Source organism: Ctenocephalides felis, unplaced genomic scaffold, assembly GCF_003426905.1.
Source record: "Ctenocephalides felis isolate EL2017-DRISC unplaced genomic scaffold, ASM342690v1 CF-g0.4_SCAFFOLD_01492, whole genome shotgun sequence".
Classification (NCBI taxonomy): Eukaryota; Metazoa; Arthropoda; class Insecta; order Siphonaptera; family Pulicidae; genus Ctenocephalides; species Ctenocephalides felis.
The window spans coordinates 35,492,319-35,508,583 of record NW_020537646.1 but is presented as its reverse complement, the minus strand read 5'-3'; positions in this window follow the sequence as shown (position 1 = coordinate 35,508,583).

The following is a 16,265-nucleotide window of genomic DNA, read 5'->3' as shown; positions in this document are numbered from 1 at the left end:
ATAGGAAAAAGTCACACGGAGCCATATCTGGTAAATTTTGCACTTTGCAACACTTTATTTCATTTTTTACGCAAAATTTAATACAAATTCTTTGACTTTTCAATCGTCCATTGTAAAAATCGCCGAGCTCAGAAAAACACGTCGAACCTTAGCGACTACCACAGACAAAGTAAACAGTGAAATAGCTGAAAATTTCATCATCTACTTAGGGGCAAGGATACCACACAATAAAAAAAAAATTTTGACAATCAGACACTCCAGACCCGCGAAATTTAATTATTAGTAATTCCGGGTACTTTTTGAACAGACCATGTATTTGTTTATTCATAACAAGTAATGGCCGTTTTAATTTAGCCAATGCAAACTTAATTGTAAATTTATTTAATTGAAATACGAGTTTGTCAAGTAGTTAAATTATAATTAAATTTATATAACAAGCAATATAAAAGAGGTTATCAATGAATCTGAGTGAATAACAGATATGCACCATATAAAACCAGAGTAATTATAATTTGTAAAGTCTTGCCGATTAAAAACTTAAATTTTAATGCTGCATGACGGGTTTGTAGTTCGGTTTATCTCATGCAGTCATCTTGCAGTTGCTCAATATACTTATCGTAATTTGCTTGCGGTGCACATGAACTTTTCTCAAAGTGCAAGAAAACATGAAAAAACTCGATCGATTTGCTCGACAAATAAAATATGTTTTTTTTATTCAATTTTACAAATCATTGCAAAACGTCATTTGCAATACAAATTATGCTATTGGCCCATTATGCTTAATAGTGACGTTCATAATAAGATAATTAAAGATCTTCTATATTATGCAATGCGGTTTTTCTTAGCTTGTTTTTTTTGCAGTTTTATGAATAAGTTTGAAGCAACAATGATAAACTTGAAAAATAAACCGAAGTTAATTTGAATTGAACTATTAGGACCTTTTGGAATTGTTTCGCTGAGACATTGCATTTTCTCAAATTCAGAAATATTAGATGAAGAAAACATGAAGAATATAAATATGTGATCTAAAATGTTCTAGAATTGTAGCTGATGTAAGGAATTTTCAAATACTTTTTATCTGAAAATTATCTTAACTATTTTTTATTTTCAATAAGTAAAACATACAAACTTTATTTGGAACTAATTTATTTAATAAACTAATGCAGCATTTTTAATATTGAAATTCAATTTCTTTTTCAAAATGTATATGCATTCAAGGAATTAATGTTATTAATAAAAATTATACTAAACATTAGTACACATTTAGTTTAAAACCTAATACGGCTTGATATTACATAAAAACATTTACAAGTATTTCATTCATAAATTATCCATTATTCAACTATTTATATTTTCCAATATTGTTATGTCATATTACTATTTACTCAATATTAAAAATTTTCAAAAACCATTAAAATATGTGTTGTAGGGCGGGTCGTTTTAAAGGTCACTTAGGCACATATGATTTTCGGAGTCTAAGAATCAAAACAAGATACTTTGCTGAATAAACTATATCTCTAGAATGAATTCTGATGTCCCGTGCATTGACCTAAAGATAAGGGTTGAATTTTTAAAAACCTTTCGGGGGGGGGGTGTCTCAGGGTGTGAACGACGGGCATGGATGGATCGGCTTACTAGAGAATAGTGGGGGTCGGTCATACATCTGGTCGGTCAAATAGAGTTTTTCAAATGTTAGCCCTTATTTTTAGGTCAATGCACGGTACATCATAATTCATTTTTAGAGATATGGTTTTTTCGGAAAATATCTTATTTTGATACCTAGTATCCAAAAATCATATCATACAAATCGACCCCCTTTAATGTGTTGCCTGTTGCCATTATTGCATAGGTTTCAGTTTTTAGTTTGGTTATAAGTGTTTAATGAATTATCCAATTATCCAGATACCAATAAGTTTAAGAACTATTTTTTAAATTTATATATTTATATATATAGATATATATATATATATATATATATATATATATATATATATATATATAATAGTGTAATAGTGAGCAAATGTCGCGCCAGTTGCGACCCTGAGTTTCAAGTTTATGCACCTGAGCTTTACGCTGCTGTGAACATTAAACCTTAGAGTTTTAAAATCGTCTAGTTATTTAACTTTCAGAAAAATATCCAACAATTAATTAAAAATATTTTTAAATATGCTAAACGTGAACTTTTATTCCTGTCAATTTCTTTCATCAAAGCTAAATACATATACACTCATCGATATCTCTATTAGTTATCCCACATAATGAAGAAGTAGTGTTTATTGAAGAAGCGTATTATTTGATACAATTAAATTTAAAAAATGTTGGTGAATTTCCAAATTGCACGTGAAATATCACAATTAACATAAGTTCATTAACATAACGCGCAACATAAGTTAATATCAAGCGTTGAATCGTAAGAAAGTCGTATACAGCTTAACACAACGGAAGCCTTGGCACACTTCATCAAGAAAACATACAAATATTTAGCTGTATAATATATATATATATATATATTATATATATATTGTGTTCATACAGGATACAAATTTGTTTTAGGCAAAACAATTTTTTGATGCGCAAATACTGCCCCATTCGTAAATATTTATAGCACCTTCAAATTGAATACCAGTATTATTTTAACATCATCTATTATTTTAAGTTATTCTTTTAGTAAACTGTTTGCATAATATTTTAATAGCTACTGTCCCTTAGGCCCACGCAATATACAAAACTGTGCAGGTCCGTCATGTAATATAAAATTGTACTTAATATAAAATTCACGTTAGTATTTATTTATATCGTTTCAAATTTATCAATCTTTGATAACGTGTAACAATTTACATGATTTCTAACTTGTATAAATAGTAATCTTGATTAATGTAAAAAAATCAACCTGGGGTTGGCTGAAACAAAACCTTGTGGCTAGTTGTAACATACATGAATTATTTACAGATACAAGTGAATAAGAGTGAATGAAATGTATAGTTGGTAAGATGAGCACATGCAAGTTGTTTTGCAGGACACATTATATATTTCTTTTATTATATTTACAGAGAACATTCTATATTTTATTTGATTTAATAGTAATCTTGTAAAAAAAAATTACACATCGCGTTAGTTGAAACAAAACCATGGGGCTAGTTGTAATATACAACAATTATACACAGATCCAATAAGAGAAGATTAAATGGAATGCATAATTTTTAAGATGAGGGCACATGAAAAATACGTTACAGGAGGCACTATATCTTTTATTTGCATTATAATAATAATTAAAATTTTCGTTAATTTATTAAAAATGTATATTACAGAAGACATTATATATTTTATTTGAATTAATTATAGTTTGCAGTGATGTATGAACACAATTTTCTTAAAAATGAGTCAAAAATAAATTATCAGATTGTACTTGCCCGTATAGTTGAATTGTAGCACCGCACTTTTTCTAGAAATTGATTAATTATGAAATAATGAACAAAATTTGTCGAGTTATTTTCACTTGTTTCAGTAGAGGTAAAGTTACAGCAATTTCAGACATAATATAACCAGTGGATCTCAAGATACATTTATTTTAAAAAAACTGTTACAACAAGACTTTTAGCTCCACTGTTACAAATTGCATCTTATATTAATTGATTTCCTTACTTCATTTAATCAATTATATATGTAAGATACTGATTTATTAGTTTAGTCTCAAGTCCCAAAATTTAGTCTTATATTTCTAGAAATTGCTGTTTTGGTAAACCATGAAACATACATACGATAATCCAAAAATGGACAATAAAACAATTATGATAAAGTTTCGCTCAGGTGATCTTAATAGAAAGTACAACATAACATACATTAAAATGCATCTTGTTACGCCTTCTGAAATTTTAATCGTCCGTTAAATATTGTTCCATTAAATTTTATGTAGGTACGTAATCATTTAGCGGAGTAGAATAATAGAACAACGAGCAAAATTAATTACATTATTTCTATAACAGATAATAAATTTATAAATGTGTCTCAATGCTAGGCTATCTATTATATGATATAATTTGCCATTTTTGTATAAATATGAACTACTCGTATCATAGCCAAGCAAATTCCAATTTAGAAACTTCAATGCCGGTATGTTACGAAATTTACGCATAATTTTACATATTTTTTATTCGTATTAAGCATTTGTATCGGTTCTATTCATTAGATAGATCATATATAAAGCTTTAATTTACTTGTTATTAGAACATCTTTCGAATTCCAATAAATAAAACTAACGTTTTGTTCACTGCAATAGCTGAAAGCAAGGTTGAATATATTAGATTTATTGGTATTTTTTAGGATTATCAGTAATTGTGTATAAATTTAAATATTATATTGATAATTCTATTATTACCCAAATTTTGTTGGTTGTCATAAATGAAGAATAACCTCTATGACGCAAATCCTATAAAAAAATTCTTGAACTTACAGATTAAAAGTAGGTATCTAGCACAAAAAATCTATTCCAGCTCCAAAATTTGGTGTTATTGCTGAATCATGTGAAAAAAAAACTTACATACCCAATTATTTTAACATGATATGGTAGATCAGTAGATTTGCACATAAATATTTCGAAAAACTATTTAAACTTAAAAATAGCATCTAAATCAATATGTGACTTGAGTTTGTATGACAATGAAACTTCTTCATTAAGAAGCATCGAAAGACTAGATAAATTTTGAATACAAAATCTACAACAATTTAATTATTGGTTTTTGTCATTTATTACACAATTTTGTCATTTGGGACTCGCAAGTGGGAAACAGGTCACAAGTCTTATTTCCATTTTTAAGAGATTTTACAAAATAATAGCTACATTTAACAACCAATGCAAAATATAAATTTTAAAGGTGCATTTTTTACAGAGATAACGCTGTAAATAACATTGATCTGGTATTTTGTCAGAAATATTCATCAGAGTTTTGTAATAATTATTAATTTTTTATTTACCATTTTTTCATTGTTCACACCTTTTCCAGGGTAAAGTTTTAGTTGGTTCTTTTTACCACACCAATATGTTAGCTTTTATAGAGATTATATAAAAAAAATCTGTTAAATCTAACTTAAAAATAACAATACATCTTATAAATCAATTAAAGTTTAAGTTGTTCATCATTTGTTTTCCTAATCAATAATATCAACCAACCATTAAAAAACGCATATAATTCAATTAAGATTATTGAAATAGGCTTCGAATCTAACAATAAGCTTTTAATGTATTGTGTGACACAACAATCGCGCGAAAGCAATAAAATAGAAATTTTCTTAGGACGAACGCGCGTGGAAAGAAAGACCGACCTGCATAAGAGCTAATAGTTAGTTATATGCCTGCGATATAAAATAATATTATGCAACTCCAGCCGGGCAATAAATTAATGAATTACCGAACAGTCGTCGGTTCTGTCGCTCCGGAGTACTCGCCTCGAATGTGCTATAAAATTTATATAACAGTCGGTATCGGTACATTGTACATAGAAATGCATATATATATATATATATATATATATATATATATATATATATATATATATATATATATATATATGTGTGTGTATATATATATATATATATATATATATATATATATATATATATATATACACGTGTCACGATGTTCGTCGAAATACTGTTCTGAAAAAATTTGAACGATTGTTATAAAGTTTTCAATCACGTTCAGTATGTCTGAGAATCAGACAGCATTGATTTTTCATAGCCCTAAGTGGTAGGGGTTGGCTAGCCTTAAGATGTTTTTATTTTACTTTTTGTACCAATTTCTTTTATTTTATTTTTTATCATTTTACGAATTTTTCACCTTATTTTATTATGTCTAGTCATTTTAGTAATCGAATATTTTACCATCTCTCTTTTAGTCTATAAATGTTTTTCATTGAATTTTGAGTGTATAAAAAGCTTCAAACGAAATAAGGGTTGTCCACTCATAAAACTTTTTTTAATTTTTTTTTATTATCTTTATTCTATTTTATTTTGTATTGCTTAAATTGAAGTCATATACCGTTTTAAATTTTCACCCTTCTACCATAAACTCTTATATTGCTTATAACAAACTTTACTATTGATTGCACACGAAAAGTTTTATTTATCACAAACACATATTGATGAAATATCTATATTCAAATTTAAAATAAAATTAAATTTAAGTTAAAAATTCAATACACCGACAGTCGGTGTCGGACAAGTCGGTGACCGACTATAGCTAGACTATACTCAACTATTATGTTTCACATTTAAAAATACTCTATTTAATGTGTTAAGTTATTTTTCTTTTTTCTAAATTTTTAATGCAATCTTTAAAATTAATTACCTAATATAGATTTTAGTAATTTAATACTCAAATCACAAAGGTTTTACCAATTTAAAATTTATTTAGCTAATTTATTGTTCTAATTTTAAGACAATTTTTTACTAATAAATTATCAAACTTTTGAATTCAAACAAATCATAATTAAAAACATAATAAAAACAATAATTTTGCCAAGAATTTAAATCAATTAAATTCAAGTCTATAGCAAGAAAACAATATCGTTTATCTTAAGTAATTTCTATGCCTTTCATTTAATCAACTCGCTGTTTATAGTTATAGTCTATATGTGATATAGAGAAAATTATATATTATTAAAATGAACATATAAATTTTATACACAAAAACAATAAATGGATCGAATATGTTTTATGCAATAATATCAATTACAACCATACAGATAAAAATTGAAATCCAGATACTTTTGCGATTGGAATCAGACAAGAGCCAGAAAAGCTTTTACTTATGTTCTGTTTCTTAAGCTCAGTTCACGTTATGCCAGTCCTTCAGTCTAACAATCGATTATACCTTTTTTGAATAATACTCTAAAAATGTCTTTGAATACTTCATAATGAAAACTTGCGCAATTGAGCATTGCTTTGTTTTATAGTTATATCATCAGTTGATGAGACTGAATTTACAAAATAAATTTAAAATTGATAAAAAATTAATTCGATTCTTGGCAATGACATAAAAATTCAAATGTTGAGTTGAAATTAAATAGAAGTTGAATAATTGATTTGAAGTAACATTCAAAAAAAAGTTTATTTTAAATTAAAAAAGCTTTTGAATTGTTGAGTTCAATTTGAATATAATAAGAATAAGTAAGAAGAAAAGCAAGAGTAGAACTGGGGAAGATCAGAAGAATAAAGACATCAGTTCTCGTTATTATTTCCTATTTTAAATTTGTCATAATCTTAAAATTTATCAACTACCAATCATTTTAAAAATAATAGCTCAATTTAGATATGAAATGAAAATAATAGTCAATTGGCCATTTTATGGAGAGCTTTTCCATAAATAATTTTTTTGTTCAAGTTTACGGTTGTGCTTACAATACTTTTATTACTGTTTTGATATGATTTGGTTTTGCTAATTAGGCGGAATTAATTTAAATTCAATACTATGAAATTCAACGATGATTTTATTAGACATCGATATTTTTTGTAAACTTTTTTTTATGTATAAAAAATCATGACACACTTAATCTAAATTGGAGCTAATTTGCGCATTGGCAATTTTTTTGTCATTTAATTTTTTTCTGCGAATATAAATCTATTTTCTACCTTATTTTGTTATATATAAATGCTGCCCGTTTTTGAGGTCGTTGATGCGTGTAAAATTGCGTTTGGTTATATAAATCAATTTGATTATGAATATTTACAGTGCACAATGCCGTGCACTCTTATTCTTACAGAATTATTGTCAGTCCATCGCACATTAAATATCGCATTCATTGTATTTCACTTGTACTTTTCGACATCGGCTATTTAATGCACTGAATACTTACACAGAAAGTTTTTAGAGCTGCTCGCTTCATATAATTGCTCATAGTGTGTTTATATAAAGGTAAATATACAAATTTATGCAGTTTATAAAAATGCGTTTAAGTTATTCAAACATGCATCTTTTGAAATGGTTATAATATTTTTGTAGTAAATTGTTTTACCTATGAGCCAAATTTTGTGACATTTGCATTCGAGGACATGTTTTCTTTCATAATTCTCGCTATAAAATATTATTTAATTGGCTATTATTATTTTATTAGCTGATTTCAGAAGCTGAAAATCATATGTTATGTCCACACTTTATGACTATATTGCAATTTTACTGCGCATACAGACGGGTCATCTCAAAGCAAAGTATGATGTTTTAACTTGACTAGATTTTCTAACTGACAATCTAACTAACCGCTTATTTAGTTTAATTTGACATTTTATTTAATATTCCTGTTTGTTGAGTAAGAATCAGAACTTTTATATGTAATCTTTGAGCAGTTATCACATAAATCCTTTAACCATTGATGGACTCTTGGGTCCATTGGTAGCTCATTCTCTAACTGATGAGATTAATATAAGATTTTGTTCTAATAGTGATCTTCAGCAATGCACCAAAAATCTATTTCCACTTTATATCATATGTGAAATCTATAATCCCAAGTAAACATCTAATATCACCACTGATTGGTATCAAGCTGCTACATATGAGATATGAGGTTATTTTTGGAGCTTCTGTTTACAACTGTTATCTATTATTATATAATAGGTAATAGTTATAAACAAAGCTGCTGTAACAGTTCAAAAATTCAACATTTATTCTATGTATCTCGAAATTATTATTGTTGGTCAGTCCCAGATTGCACGACTATCAGCCAAGCCGTTTCTTTATAATCGGCAGAAAAGTGTAAAATTTTTCGTCCACGCTTTAGGACACAATCTTGACTCGATTTTAATAAATCGAAAATTTGTTCGAAAGATACTGGTTGGGAATTGGTTGATTTGTTTTCGCTCAAGATTGGTTTTTCCGTAATTAAATGTCGAAAAATTTGACGATTCCGATGAAACTTTGTGTAACAATCAATTTCATAGACTAAAATAACATACTAAAATATTATAGGCCTACAGTAAGCGTTCGAATTATAAAAATTAATCAAAATTTTGAATTCTGCCGCTTGTTTGAGGTATTCTAATCAGAATCTATGTGGAGGCATCTGTACGTTCTGTGGTGTATCATATGTAGCTACTGATTATAGTTTATGCTGACTGTATTTTATATTATTTTAATTTCTGTCACATCTCAGCTGCTTTTCGGCAATAATGATGTAGACATTACATTTTTCTTATTCATAATAAAGAATAAATTATATTTTAGTAATGTCTAGGCGCCTAATTCAACCTAAAATCAAATTTTAAGTAAAATGGCAGAATATTTTCAACGTCAAACAATGTGAATGAACAAATATGATATAAACAAATTGATATAATGAAATGTGTTAAACTATAAAATTAATTTAATTTATACAATTACAGTAACTATGTTTCAAAGATATCACACGAAAATCGCAAATGAAATTGAAATCTTTATTTTCGAATTAAACAATTAAACATTTTATCTAATTCTAATTGATCATTTACACGTATCAGGGAGCTCATGCAACTTGCCTTAAGGCAACATGCTTCTCACAACTAGTTTAGTATTATTTCAAGTAATACAATTATATACAATCAATATGATGTACATTTGTAGTTACAGTTGCACGCGACAAAAATTGCAGAAATATTCAATTTGATTTAATTCAACAACCAAAGTAATAGAACAGTAATTGAGTGTATCAACAACTTCCAGTTAGGACATAAGTTCAATTATTTCCTTCAACAACAATAAAATTTGATATACCTACTTGCTTTGAATTTGATATTTTGAACATGTTGAAACCGATTCCATTTTAAAATTTCTTGGAGAAAAATGCTCATTGTGGAAATGATTACCGCACTATAAAATTTATTATTTGCCGGTGTACTGGCTGATATACCACATGTAAGCATATTGTGGGCGTGTAGATGAACGATTCAGTTGGATGAATAAGATAATAGACATATATTTTGAAACATGTATCAATGTCTTCTTACTTTTGAGTTGCATCAACATATTGAGTTTTCTATCATATTTACAATTTTATAACTTAGGGCTTATTAAAGATAAATGCTTATTGTTAAAACGGTGGTACCGGAAAATATCATGGAAAATGAAATTAGCAAAGAAAATCTGCATATAGAAGTTCTGCCCATATCAAGAAAAACTAGCTGTAAGTGGAATTCTGTCTTGAGGCAATTATGGCATCTTGCCTTAAGGCAAACTGCTGGAACTTCCCGTACCGTAACAAAATGTTCGAGGAATACTGAATGTTTTCAAATAGATTATTATAAATATTGTAACATTGTCTAATATTTATAAGAATTATATAAACTGAATTGCAAAGTTGAAATTATTTGTAAAGTATATTAGAACTATAGTCAGAATTAAAAATAAAATCTGAATTATTTTCGATATTCAAAAAATAAAAAAAAAAATAAAAAAAAAGGATTTTTTTTTTCCAAAATCAATTATTTTGTTAAGACAAGCAGAAAGTTCTTTGAATCATTTAAATCGGACGCTTAGTTCTCTCAAAAACTGCCATCTTTTACATATTTAGCTCCGTATCTTCGAAATGGCTGGGTCTGCCTTTGCCAAAAACTAATAAACACTTCTCCCAATCATTACTAATTGAATGTTTTTTAGATACTCTGTTCTCTCAAAAAGTCAATTTCTATTTTCTGCATTCTTTGCTCCGTATCTCCGAAACGGCTGGACCTGCCTTTGCCAAAAACTAATCAGCTCTTTTCCCTATGAATAGGAATCGAATGTTTTTGAACCATTCAAATCGGTTGATCCGTGCGCCCGAAAACGTGACTGGAAATTTGTATCCATACATACATACACACACACACACACCATCCATTTTTTTTTGAGGTATGCCAAAATGTTCAGAAACCTTCAAAACGTCGAGAAATGTAAAAAATTTCAATTCCGATTATCGGCCCATTACAATAACTTACCCTACGGGAAGTTAAAAAGCTCAAAATTATATATTATTGGAATAAACTGAAAAGTATATTTGAATCATATTTTAAAAGTATTTAACAATATTATTAAAAATTTGTTTTCAATTTCCAAAATTTTTTCACGTAGATAATCAAGTGTGATTTTCATCCTTGCTTTAAACTTTGCAGCTATTTTTTATATCGTCTAATAAGGTATAATCGTATAATAAAGAATTTAAGTAAAAAATCTCAATGAAAATGCAGAATAAAATATGTTTTTTATTATATTTATATTATTATTTGGACGCCCGTTACCTTTCTATAAATTTTTAGAAACATTACTACTAACTTTATACATGATGGCATTAAGTAAATACTAGAACAAACTGATATAACTCAAGAATGCCTGTTACTGTTTGATTTATAAATTGCTTATTTACTGTGTTGAACATAATCTTGTTAATTAACATGTAAATTACAAATGTCATATAAAAAATCTTGCATTGCAATTTTATGCTAGTTGAACCTGATTTTTTGTCTTATGACTAGACAAATGTACATGAAGTTTTTTTTAATTTTAATCACTTCTTAGCTTTTGTAGTTTTCCTGAGTGTATTTTCAAAGTTTTAGTGAAAAAATTGTTTATTCTGGAAAAAACGCGTTAAGTCTTAACTGTAATAAATAAAATTAATAGCACTTGTAATGATTTATGTAAGTTGTTTGTAAGATTCCACTGAATTGTTGCATTGAAGTTCACGTGTTCTTCATTAAGGTAATCAAATCAAGCAAATTGAATTGAAGCACATGGAACACCAAATCTTAAAAACACCCAAATCTTTATAAATTAATTAATGTACTGAAAAAAAAACTAAGTAATGTTTGCTCCATGTTATTTATCCATCTTCAAATATGTTTTACTTGTTATTTTTAGTTATTAAGTCATTTTATAGACCCAACAACTTAATATCATTTATGCAAAACACTTTGTTTTTAAATTTATAATGTTTTATATTAGTTTATATTAATAACTTTTATTCAATTTTGTGAATTTTATTTATATTTATATTTATATTTATATTTAATATTGTGAAGCTTTGATTCCATTAATCTAAAAAGTTTAGTGACAAAATTTTGTGATAAATTAATTAGTTTTAATCAGATTCATTTGTACACGTTTGGGTTATGAACATCGTAATGAATTTAATTTGTAATCAATATCGAATAGTTCGCAAAAAATAATTAGGTAGAACTACATAAATATGTTCATCATTCGCATGAATACACTACATTTGTGATGATTTTTTCGTCGTTTTTGAAAATTTATCAGTTTTATAATATATTGAGATGGTATTTTTTTGCAACTCATGGTTGCTTATCCATTTGTTTTATTTTATAAAAAAGGCATACCAGTGGTTGTTTTTTATAATATTGCCGGAAATAGCGGATATTGACTTTTTACTTAAAAATAGACTATACTTCTACTTGATATCAGGTATTTCGAAACTCGTGCTTGCAAATCGCCACTTTACGAACACCTTTTGTGGTAATTTTATGTCTATTTTCATTAATTGATAACAAATTATAAAAAAGCCTAAAAAGTTGTCATTGCATATCAAGAAGCTTCTGCCGATCGTCCTTGAGACAAATTCCTACGTCACAAATGGTGTAAAAACTAAGAACTTGGAGCTTATTCCGCGTTAGATAAAATCATAATCTAAACAAACACGAAACGAAAAAACCAAATGAATAATAATCGGTCTCATACAATATCCAGAACTAACAACAATCCGTTTGCGTAAGAGAAAGACTTAATTAACCGTGAATTTACGTATTTGAAAAAAGATAATTATGTTAATATAGCAAAAATATAAAAAATATGTGGTTCCCCTTAAATCTAATTATACCGGTTTATTTTTTTTTCTTTAAAAGCGGGTTCATTAATCATATGGCTGCATTATTACAGTTTTTTGGCATATTTTTTATTGTTTTATAATTTGGCGAATTCGTCCAGTGATTTGCGTCATAATTAATTATATTGGATATTAAAATAGCACTAAGGTTCAAGAAAGAGTATTCGCAAGGTGTTATTTATTATTCAGGAAGCTGATCTATAAAATGTTAAATAATCTTACTTTGCAAGTCATTAAGATATGTAGAATAATCAATGGGCACTACGAAGCATTCTTGGTTACTAATTAAGATTTTTTATACATTTTCACATTTTTCTATTTTGATGATAAATTATGTTATTTAAAAGATATAGGGTGAAGCAGGACTTAAAGGTATGTGGGTAAAAAGGTCTAATAACGATATCTCAAAGGCAAGTAAAGGTAAGTTTTTTTTAAAAAAAACAATATTTGAATGTAGAAGGACAAAAAATGCATTTGAACTAGCAACCACCTCGATTCTTACGACGTAATCGGGAGATAACGGCAATGTTTGAAAATCCAAAACGAAAGTATTTTCTTTCGAGATTTTAATATAATTTTTAAGTAGATGTTATTTAATTCTATTCTAAAATGTACTAATATTTTCAAGTAAGATTATACTTTTTTTTATAAAACCCTTATAAAAGCTTATGGATGCCTTAAAGCTTATAAAAGCTTATGGATGCCACGGTCCTTCTTACCATGGATGCAGTAAGGTACTGAAAATGTACTTTAGTAAAGGTGTAACCCATAAACACTAGTAAATAAAAAAGTAAATTAAGTTAAAAAAAGCAATTTAACAAAAGTTAAATTAAATAAATAGCTATTCCAACCTGCTGATGAATATTTCTGACAAAATGCCAGATTAGGGTTATATACCGTGTTATTTCTGTAATAAATGTACCCATAAAAATTATATTTTGCCTTGGATGAATAATGTAGCTATTACTTTGTAAAATTGCTTTAAAATTAAAAATATGACATTTGATCTAATAGTTTTCGAGCCGTCCAATTTTTACTCGCCAATGAGGTGGGTAAAAAATTCAGGTGATAAATTTTTGAAACCAGGTGATTTAATATATTTGTACAATTTTCATTTAGCTAGGAGGCTTGCTAAACATATTTAGATAGTTGTTTGTTTGATTTGTGTTATTTGTTGTGACATAATTTGTTGTAATATTGGTTTGGTTTTCAAAATCTAATTGCTCAAGGTCTCCAATTTGGGTCTGTGCCCCGCCTAGCCCTACATATTTCTATTAGTTTGAACTACTATAAAATTACTTATAAAGGTTATAAATTTGTAATAAAGCTAGCATACTTTGATAGATTCATTGTTAAAGCAAATTTCCTCGCAAAAGCATTTATTATTTTCTTAACATTCCTTCATCTTCACAAAATTTTAAACACAATGCATATCAAGGGATTGAAATCTAATTGATTTTTATTTGATAGAACCACATCATATAGAAGTAGGTACAAGCAAAAACTGTATATATATATTAAATTTTATATACATCATTTCTAATTTTTATTAACTTCCCGTAGTGTAAGTTATAGTCATCGCAAAAAAATCGAAAATGAAAGATTTTATATATCTTTGCGTTTCAAAGGTTTTTGAATATTTTGGCATAACTTGGAAAAAATGGGTGTGTGTGTGCGGATACAAATTTTTGTCGACGATTTCGGGAACACCGATCAACCGATTTGTATAATTCAAAAAACATTCGATTCGTATTGATAAGGGGACGTGCTGATTAGTTTTTGGCGAAGGTCTAGCTGTTTCGGAACAAAAAGTGCCAAAAACGGTAATTCCGTTTTTAAGAGAATGGAGAGTCCGATTTTAATCATTTAAAAAACAATTTACTTGTATTGACAAGATGAAGAACTGATTAGATTTTTGGGAAGGCATGTCCAGGGGTTATGGACTCTCAATAAAAATAAGTTAAAAAATGTCATTTGGCGAAAAATGTTTATTGGACATATGTTCATCAAATTATCAGATATTTTATAGAGTGCACACTTTTTATGTAATTTTGTTTGGGTTTTGTACCAAGATTTTTAATTACAGTACGGGAAGTTTCAGCAATTTGCATTAAGGCACGATGCCATGCACCCCACTAGTTTATATCTTTGGTCAAATGCTCTGATTGTTGTATAATTTTAATGATTGAATATACTGAATTGAAGAATCAAAATTAAATTTAAGAACAAATATAATTCATTACAAATCATTTATCCCTGTGTTCTTTCACTTCGCAAGTATTGTATCTTGTTAAAAGTAATAAATTCATTGAACCAGTGCCAGTTGAACCTGTCGATTATGATCCCCGTTGTCCATAGTGGCTAGTGGCTCGCCTTAGCCGTAAGTGATTCGTCGTTTCGCGCATTTCGTGGCAATCAAACGGGTGTGCATTAAATTGAATCCGTATATATTTATATTTATAGAGTTTCGTTATCCCTGATCTGCAATTTGCGTCGTCTTAAGCAACCAACCGCAATGTGTGCTCGCAGTAAAAGCCTTCTGAGAGATTGCTAAAATCTTTTGAAATCTTTGTAGGCTTGCAAGGACGCCGGTAATACGTTCAATTTGTCTGCTTACATGCAGATATTTATTTACATGCACATTTTTACTCATTCGCGAAAGCATGCGACATACACATACAAATTATTTACACACTTATATACACATTTGTATATATATATATATGTATGTGTGTGTATGTGTTCGTTCTGGATGTGTATATATTATTGATATTCTCAATATTCATTTACGATATTTTTTTATCTTTTACCATGTTCTTTGTTTCAATATTCTCGGTCAATACAATATTAATAACTTCAGTGATCGAATAACTTATGGTTAACGGTAATAAAATCTTTAACGTTAAACATTTGAAACCTAATAAAATCAAATGAGTCTATTTGAATGGAAAATATCATATTTTGATCCTGTAACACAAATTGTACCCTTTGAACATAATTGGTCTATGAAAGGTTTTGCAAAAATTATTCAAGATATTTCTTTCCTATCAATGGTTTTCATAATCGATCTCAAACATTTAAAGTCTTCTTTTAAAAAAATTTTGTTTGTTAAATTATAGGGTTTGGAATAAAAACAGTATAAATTGTTGTAAAATTTTAACTTAATTCTTGATAATTGATCTCTACTTCTTATGACAAAATATATCAATATCATTTCTACTTATTCAATACATAATCAAATACATATAAGTTAACTTCCCGAAGGAGAAGTTTATGTTTTCATAAAAAAATCCGATTAGCTAATTTTATGTTTTCTCGACGTTTCAAGCCATTCTGAATCGAATGAGACCAAATTTGGAAAAAGTATGTGTGTTGTGTACCTGTATGTGAACAGATTTTTTGCCGTAAATCGACGTTTTCTCAAAAACAGTTCAA